General features: G+C 40.9%; 3 non-coding genes across 3 annotated transcripts; 2 read left to right on the top strand and 1 right to left on the bottom strand.

The window, feature by feature from the left end:
* Positions 1-7,475: 7,475 nt before the first annotated feature.
* On the top strand, positions 7,476-7,547 carry TRNAD-GUC (transfer RNA aspartic acid (anticodon GUC)). The gene has a single exon. It is a non-coding gene; the product is annotated as a tRNA-Asp (tRNA).
* A 109-nt stretch (positions 7,548-7,656) lies between these two features.
* On the bottom strand, positions 7,657-7,728 carry TRNAD-GUC (transfer RNA aspartic acid (anticodon GUC)). The gene has a single exon. It is a non-coding gene; the product is annotated as a tRNA-Asp (tRNA).
* A 441-nt stretch (positions 7,729-8,169) lies between these two features.
* On the top strand, positions 8,170-8,241 carry TRNAW-CCA (transfer RNA tryptophan (anticodon CCA)). Its single transcript has one exon. It is a non-coding gene; the product is annotated as a tRNA-Trp (tRNA).
* Positions 8,242-8,901: the final 660 nt, after the last annotated feature.

Genomic DNA, 8,901 nt, shown 5'->3' with positions numbered 1-8,901 from the left:
CCTTTGGTCAGCGGGGTCAGCTGTCCAGCTGTGTCCCCTCCCAGCTCCTCGTGCACTCCTGGCCCCCTCCCTGGTGGGCTGAGAGTCAGAAAAGGCCTTGGCTCTGTGTAAGCTGTGCTCAGTAATAACAAACACATCCCTGTGTTACCAACACTGTTTCCAGCACGAATCCAAACCACAGCCCCATAGGAGCTACTATAAAGAAAATTAACTCTACCCCAGGCAAAACCAGTGCAAGTGGCTATATAGAGAGGGAGTGTTCACAGTGTTCTCATTAAGGATTGCAGTTAGAAGCTAGGGCAGGAGCAGCCGCAGCGTGGCAATCACGTTGTCGTGCAGAGAGGGATGATGAATGCAAGCACAAGCACCTGCTGAGATCTCTGACTTCCTGACAGTGTGCATGGCACGCCTGCTGCTGTTGGACAGCCCCAATTCTCATACATCCCCATCCTTTTTTTGTACCATACCCATCCATTTAGGACTAGCCATTAAATCGCCATTCTTCATGCATAACTTCATGCTGTTTTCCCTTTCAGAAAGTGACCTGTCAAAAGGAGAGAGCACACTGCACAACAATTTCTTTTGTATTATTTGAACACATGAAGGAAATATGGTTTATGGGCTGCTGAAACTGGAGTTTCAGCCCTCCAGATTTCATACCCTCTTCACATGAGTTATGTCTATACTCTTCCTCTTTATAGCTTTCACTACCTTGTCTTTTCAAAACCCATAAATCCATTTTATTTCACTTACCAAAATCTCAAACTACGTAATTGTTTTACCACAGAGGAAGTTTAAATATGGAACTAGCACAATGCATCCTGAAACACAAAGGTATTAGAATTTGAGATATGCATCTATGCACAACATCCTTCTCCCAAGTATCTCAGCCGAAGTTCTGCATCCGGTCTGCCAAACTGTGATACTGTCCTGACCCTCCCTAAATTGTAAGGAAAAGCAGGTCTAGATTTAAACTTTACACATAACTGTGTCTCTTGTTAAGAGAACAGAAATATTATGGGCTTGGTAGTGCCCATTTTTGAGTCATTCTTTTACTTGCAAATGTAGGGAAAACAGATTGCTACACTGCAGTTAAAGGAGGTGGCATATGTTCACAATTAATTTACCTAAAAAAAAACCCTGAACCTGTACATTTCATATTTAATCTTTCATCCAAAGAAAATACAATGTTATTCAATGAGATAGTCAAGCTTCATGAACTCTCTCCTGTGCATGCGAAGGTTTTTTTCTGAATAAGAGTGATGACCAGAAGATTGCTCAATGAATCCATTGATCTATCTTCTGATGCAACTACCCTGAATATACATCTTTTGGTCATATTCCCAGATTGATCTAAGTAATCTCACAAAGTTACATCCATTACACTTTTTAATATCATATGGGGTTGTACCAGTTGACAGACACTGTAGAAGTGATTTCAGGTTTAGGGATTGACACACCCCTAAGAGATTGATACACACCCTAAAGAGCACCTTTGTGCTTGCCTTCATGTTTGCCACTTATCCTGAAATTATCATTAATATAACCCAGGTCAATGCAGAACAAAAATGAAGAAGCTTGCATTCAGCATTGTGCTGGAATTGAGCCCCTATACAAAGTGTTTGTTTTCCCTCCTTTGTTTGAAAAAATGCCTTCAGGAAAAGATACATTCTGAATATATTAATCCATATTTATTTGACAGGGAGAGAGTTTATTTATTAGTAGTAATAAACTACTAATATAATATAATATAATATAATATAATATAATATAATATAATATAATATAATATAATATAATATAATATAATATAATATAATATAATATAATATAATATAATATAATATAATATAATATAATATAATATAATATAATATAATATAATATAATGTAATGTAATGTAATGTAATGTAATGTAATGTAATGTAATGTAATGTAATGTAATGTAATATAATATAAAATAACATAACCTAACGTAACGTAATGTAACGTAACATAATATAATATAATATAATACTAATATAATTATTCATTATAAGTAAATTTTAAAGTATTATGAGCTTACATTTTAAAGTCTCTATAGGAGGCAGACTTGTCTTACAAATAGTTACTGACAATTTTACCTATTATAGCTCTTTTTGCCTGCAATTTTACAGTTTTGTTTATCTAAGCAATTTAGACATGCCTTCTGGTTCTAAATATTATTTTCATTCTTCTCTTTTCTTGCACTGTACAGGTCTGTTTGGCATGCATCTAACCTGGGATTGCACTATGTATCAGGTTTTCTGATTCTTACTGCTCTTGACAGTGCCTAGCTGAAAATAGACAAACTCAGCTTTTAGTCATATGTAATGAATGGTACAAATGACTTTCAATTCTTAATGCACAGTTGAAATAACTTTTGCCTTTTAAACACAGCTGAATTTTTTTATATACTCTCTTGGTGCAGAAACTAGATTTATTTAAAAATTGATAACTTATGACTGAGTCAGTTGATTTTAAATATAAAAAGGCATTGTTCAAAACTAGTGAGGTTTGTAGATGTAAAACAAACATTCACTGTGGAAACATCAGGTAAAGAATTTGCTGAACAATATAGGATTTCTGCATAAGAAGAAACAAGACTTAACATTACTAAAGTCCATATCAAATGTTTGAGTAACATGTTAACATGTACAATATATTACTTATCTGATGTTGTGTGTCTTAGAGGTTAAGGAAATGTTCCAAGAACTTTGAGGTGTGCAGAATTTTGTACAATAGTCACAGCTCTTACAGCTCTTACCATAATACTGTTGGTTGTGGAGTTCTTGTGAAAATCTGAAATAACTTTTCTGAAATAATTCTGAAAAGCTGAAGTTTCAGCGGACCAATAAGTTCATTTAAAAAAAAAAAAAGTTATCTAATAAGTTTGTTTAAATTCTTTTACTTAAACAGAGAAGTATGAAGGGTCAGGATTTTTCCCATGTCAGACTGAGCAAAAATTTGATATCTTTAGCAGAATTTTGTCAAAAGTATAAAATATTATTGGTATTTAGCACTGAAGTCCTTTCAAATAGCTCAGTCTTCATGCCACTTAGAGAACAATGGTTCTAAAGATACCTTTAGTATTTCCCTTTTTACCTTTCTTAAACTATATCAGGAAAGATTGTAGCCCTCTCATCCATGTGAACAGAGGAGCCTACATAGTCAATCTACAGAAAAATTTGACTTTTTCACATCCTCTTTTTTTCAAAGTTCCTAAAGTGCTATAATTACAAGTATATCAGTGTGTCAGCCTGGAAGTGTTTATACAGCAGAGTCAAACTGACTTTCTCTCACCTTTCTCTGGCTCTAGGCAAGAGTTTTTGAGTCCTTGGTAACTATTAAAGAAGAGGCAGGAGCATACATTCATTTGGGAAACCTACCATGTGCAGTAATGAGGACTTACACTGCAGAGATGGGACTGGGATGGAGAGATGATGCAAGTTTAAACATTTTTTTTCCTCTCAGTCAGTCTTGCTACACTGAGAAAGGGCGACCATACAGTTACCTAACTCTAGGTGAATGGCTTAGTTTCAGTTTTCTGCAAAGTCCTCAAAAATCTAAGTCCTTCCCACATGCATAAACAGGGGAAATAGGCTGATAGTTTCCCCATTTCCTGCTGCTCTTTATTCTTCCTTTTCTCTTTTCTATATTCATTATTAATAACAAATGGACGAATGGAGTGCAGTGTCTGGTTCAGCTCTGGTGAGAACTCTCAGGATGCAAGTGGCAACCGCTGCCAAGTGACTCAATTTCAAAACGGAAATTCTCCTATGAAAACTTTCTGTAAGAGATTGCCAAGTTAAACAGGCCATTCCCATATTTATGACGTTTTTGTAACTCCTTTCCTTTCCAAACACATTCTAGCAAAACACTGTCCGTGATTTCAGTTGAGAGAATGTGAGGGAGGGGAAATGAAAAATGTTTTCTCCAGCCATTTTGACCCAGATTGCTAAAATTTCATTCTATGAGCTCATTTTGTGTAAGCTGAATTGGATTTATGAGACATGATTCTTTTTTTTTCTTTATTTTTAGTGTAACAATTATATAAAACAGTAACCTCATGTATCATCTATCAAACGAAGTCTAAGTCAATAATTTTACTAGACTATAAAGTAGAGCACTTCAGAATTCCACCAGAGGGAGCCCGTGCGATTGAAAATGTGAAAGTCTCAGTTAAAAAAAAAAAAAAAAAAACAAAAAATAAAAAATCGAACCCAAAGGCAATTAGGGTAAGATCATTATCCTGCAAAATAGCAGTCTGGAAATAAAGACTGATCTTCAGAAGCATCGTGTTTGTGCCTTTTGAAGCAAAATTCTTCACATTCAATATAACTCATAATGGAGATCAATAACATAAATTAAAAACAACCATGCTTATATTTTTTCCTTGGGAAGTTCATTATTTTGCATTACACTGCACTTTAATGACTCCTTATTTTAATCATTTATTATCACCTTGACAATGTCTCCCTTCATATTTTTCCCCACGCCAATTCCTCAGCTTTTTTCTCATCTCTTGAAACAGGCATCTCCAAACCACTGGTTGCAGATCACCATCTCCCCCACATCAGCTGTGACAAAGTTGTAAAATGTCCTGTGCATCTACCTAGCAAAGCATCTGATATCTTTTCTTTAAACATTTTTTCTTTAATTTGACTAGAATTAAGAGTATTTTGGTCATTGTCAGGCAATATATTGCAAATACATAGTAAAGATCTGATTTCAAGTAGCTGTGCTCTAAGCACATAATTCTCAACAGTCCCTCATTTTCTGTTTCGGCTATTCAATTTAAATATTCACCACTTGTTTCAAATGTAAAGTGTGCTGTGATCGATTTCTGCACCTTTTTTTAAGTGTCAGGCTTTTCACAATTGAGCAAGATAGTTAACCAACAATCACATCCTGAGCCACCTATGGTTTTCTCTGCCATTAGTAACTTCGGGAATGGCAATTAATTTCTCTAATGGCTTCTTAATATTTTATTTTATATCATCTTCTTTCTTCTATCTGCTAAATCTAAAAGCCTAACCACTTCCCTTCTACTGCTCATTCACCCACCAAAATTTGTGTCAGTAGCCAAAGAAGCCAATTCCAACACTGACAGGCTGAACAGGACCAGGAGCTTCTTCAAGCCTTCAGGTCACTCTTTTGCACTGCCATGACTTAGATAAATCAGCTTTAAAAAGGTAAACAGGTAAAAATCCTGTTTTTTTCCTGAGGAAATAGAGTCGAACAAAAACAAAGGAAGAGAGGAGAGGAAGACTAGTGAAAAAGTAGACAAAAAAGTTCTGAGTGGAGAAGTCAGAAGTAGGAGTAATAGTACAATACGTGGTAAAGATAAAAATCAACTTCTGAAATTCGAATTATGCCTTAGTGATTTTTATTAATTATGAAGACCACTTGGGATTTCTCAAGGTTTCCCTGTGCATATGGATTACTGCAATCATTGGAGTATACCCCTAAGTAAGGAAAAGCATCCACTGGATGTAAACCATGCTATAGGAATAAAAAAGGCCAGATTCAACTGTTAAAATTTTTAGCTAACCAGAAAATACAATTCAGCAAGGGCATTTCTTGTCTATTTAATTTCAAAATTCTTAGGACATAAATATTCAAGCCCTGAGATTTCTCCAACAAGTTTTTAAAAGGCTCTGTTTATTAGACAGTTCACATGACAACATGGAGGGGAAGCTGCCCAGCTGTGTGGCTGCGTTTAATACTGAATAACCTGTGCCAGGCTAATAGGGGAAAGCCCCTTAAATCCCTCCTCCCACTAATCCCCCAGGCACTGACCTACAATGTCACGGTCCTCTTTACCCAGAATTTTTTCAGCTCTTCAGCTATTAATTTCACGCTGGATGCCTGATCACTCCTTCCCTTAAGAGATGTAAATTGATTTGTAATTGTAATGGTCACTCTTACAGGTGACTTTCACCGGTCAGCTTTTATCAGCCTCTAGGGACAAGCTAAACACAGAGCTGATGCAATGATGAGGAAATCATGCAAGAAGATTGCAAGAACTGGACACATGAAATAGCTGCATGTAGATCCTGAGGAGAAGATGGAGCCTCCAAGATCTTGGAGCATTGATAGTGGTTCCCAGTACCTGTTCTGCTTTGCATTTGCAAGGCTGTGTGACAAATCAACAAGGAATGCATATGCTCTGTAACTGCAAATCATTGCAGCCTCATAATAGCGTATCCACTTCAAAACAGCCTCTTTGCTGAGCTGACTCACACCTCCATGTCTCTTCTTGCTCCCCTTCTTAGGTATTTTTGGACAAGTCATCTTGTTTGGGGTACATAAAGATGTCTGAAGCTCAGCTCCCTGACCACAAGGGTTAATGAACAGAAAGAACTGAGAAATTGCAGGCAAAAAGATCTAAACTGTGTGTGGCCCCATAAAATGCAAACAAGCAACGTTTGATCCACCAGAAAGTCTCCCAGCTTCAAGCAAACCATTAACATCTTTTGAACAAAATTCGAACATGCACAGCAAGTGTAGACCAGCCTGGCAACACCGGTTTTGATCCTGCTCTGGGAGGTTTAAAGCCTATCACCAGATCACAGCCCTACAATATGTCTCATTATACTACATCTAAAGTCTTGAAATTGTTGTGAGACTGTGGTTGTTATTTTTCGCTTTTCAGGACAAAATTTGAATGTGTTGCATCCACCGAGAAACATATTCAAATGTTTAAATGAGTAGGCCGATTCTCAGATATGAATTGTTTACAGGTCACTTATATTTAGAAGTCTACATATAGGATGTTGTTTGCTCTTTAGCTATGAATATCTGAAAAAACTGAGCTGGGGCTCATTTATGCAAACAAATATTAGCAGTAGTGGAGGCCATCAAAAGAGAACACCATTTGCTCCAATTGCTTGTTTATTATATGGTGTTAATTCTTCAGCTCAGAAGTCAGCAAATTAAATATAGTCTCTTGTCTAATGTCACTGTGATACAAACTTACAACCATGTTTCTGCTGACCGGGTCAGCATCAAGCCAGATGGTCAGCCCATGTCCTTCTGCCTTTTACTCTCAAATCCCAAAGTAGCTGGTTTCCATTTCCATGTTTCCTTTTTTAGGTAGGTGAGGAGCAGGTGCTCCGGTTCCTTAACCTCAAGGACTGCTGACTCCAGCACTTCTCAGGTTCCCGTAAAAAGATGCTCTATGTGAACAAGATGCAGAACCACAAACGCAAAGACACCCGAGCTGCCGGTGCAGCTCTGCTCCCCCCGCCTTCAGCCGGGCAGTTCCCTCCCGCGGCAATTTCCAGAGACCCGTGCCCGCAGGTCCGCGGAGCCTGTCTGTGTGTCGGGTGTGCCCGTGTGTCCGGAGCTGTCCCTGCCCGTGTGTCCGGGCCCGTGTGTCCACTGCGCTCCCGCCTCCAGCTCCGGCCGGGGGGAGCGGGAGCGGCCCCCGCGGGGAGGGCAGCGCTCGCGGCTCCTCGTTAGTATAGTGGTGAGTATCCCCGCCTGTCACGCGGGAGACCGGGGTTCGATTCCCCGACGGGGAGAGCTGCGCTCACGCGCGCTTTTTTTGTTTTATTTGCCGCGCCCCGCGCGAGCCGTTGATGCCGCCGGCAAAAGGCGCCGCCCGCCGGCAGGAAAAGCAACCACTGCGGCCTCCCCGTCGGGGAATCGAACCCCGGTCTCCCGCGTGACAGGCGGGGATACTCACCACTATACTAACGAGGATCTGCCTTACGGAAACCTCCGCGGGAGTGCTTTTATGAGCAAATCCGCACAGCCATGTCCGTTCTAGTCTTCTGTAAAAGCTGCGGGTGGAGGGACAGCAGAGGCGGCTTCCGGCAGCGGGAGCACGGACCCACGGGCCTGCTAAGGGCGGCAACGGCGCGGGAGGCGAGCTCAGCACCACCAGGGAGGGGTGGCGGAAGGCCCTTGCTGTCTGCGGCCCACTAGCGGGGGTGTGGGTGGGGAGGGTTAACGTGCTTGCGCGGGAGGGCGGTAACGGAACGGTGCCGGAGCAGAGTGGCCTGAGCAGGGGGGCGGCTGCCGTAGAGGACGGGCAGGGTCCTCGGCCGCGCCGGCCCAGCCCAGCCCCTCCGGGCACAGGGACTGCACTGCCGGCGGCCGCGGCGGCCGAGTTGTAACGCTCTGCGGAATGGTGCCCAGCAAGACCTCGTGGCGCAACGGTAGCGCGTCTGACTCCAGATCAGAAGGCTGCGTGTTCGAATCACGTCGGGGTCATCAGGTTTTTTTCTCCCTTTCTTCCGTCCGCTTATTACTGCCTTACTCGAGCAGGAAACAGAGGAACGTTACTGCTTTAGGTTTTTCTTTTATTTTCCCCTAAAACTTAGGATCTCCTCTTTTGCTTGAGGCTGACAGCGCAGCGCGACACAGAGGGCTCAGCGGGGGTCAAGGCCTAGGACTGCTGCTGCAGCAATGTAACCATAAAGATCCCGTCGGATAAAATTGGCATGTCTTTGTTTATGGTCTTTGTGTGTCTAGGACTGATTACACGCTTCAACACAAAAGGCAAGAATGCGTCAAAGGTTTATTTTATTAAGGCAACCGACTGTGTGGAAATTATGAGAAAACTTCAGAAAGTTGTATAGAAAGAGTAACTGCAAATTTTAAAGGGGACAGAGGCCCTAAAAATGGCAGATACCATGTTCTCAGTACAAAAATTCACATAACAAGGAGTAAAAGTAAAGGCAGAGACAGCAGGTGGTCTGATGGAGCCAAGAGTTCAGAGGAATGCTTGTCTTGAGAACCCTGCAGAAGAATGAAACCCTGAAAGGCAGAGTGAGGGGACCAGGGTGCCTGGGTGGGGAAACCTTCGAGGTGATGGGGTTAGGCCATGGAACAGAAGAGTTTTCTCAGAGCAGCTATTTCCACATGCTGAGA

The sequence above is a fragment of the Poecile atricapillus genome, chromosome W (genome assembly GCF_030490865.1).
Source record: "Poecile atricapillus isolate bPoeAtr1 chromosome W, bPoeAtr1.hap1, whole genome shotgun sequence".
NCBI classification, from domain to species: Eukaryota; Metazoa; Chordata; class Aves; order Passeriformes; family Paridae; genus Poecile; species Poecile atricapillus.
Note: the sequence above shows the minus strand (reverse complement) of the source record. Positions and strands in the feature narration are given on the sequence as shown.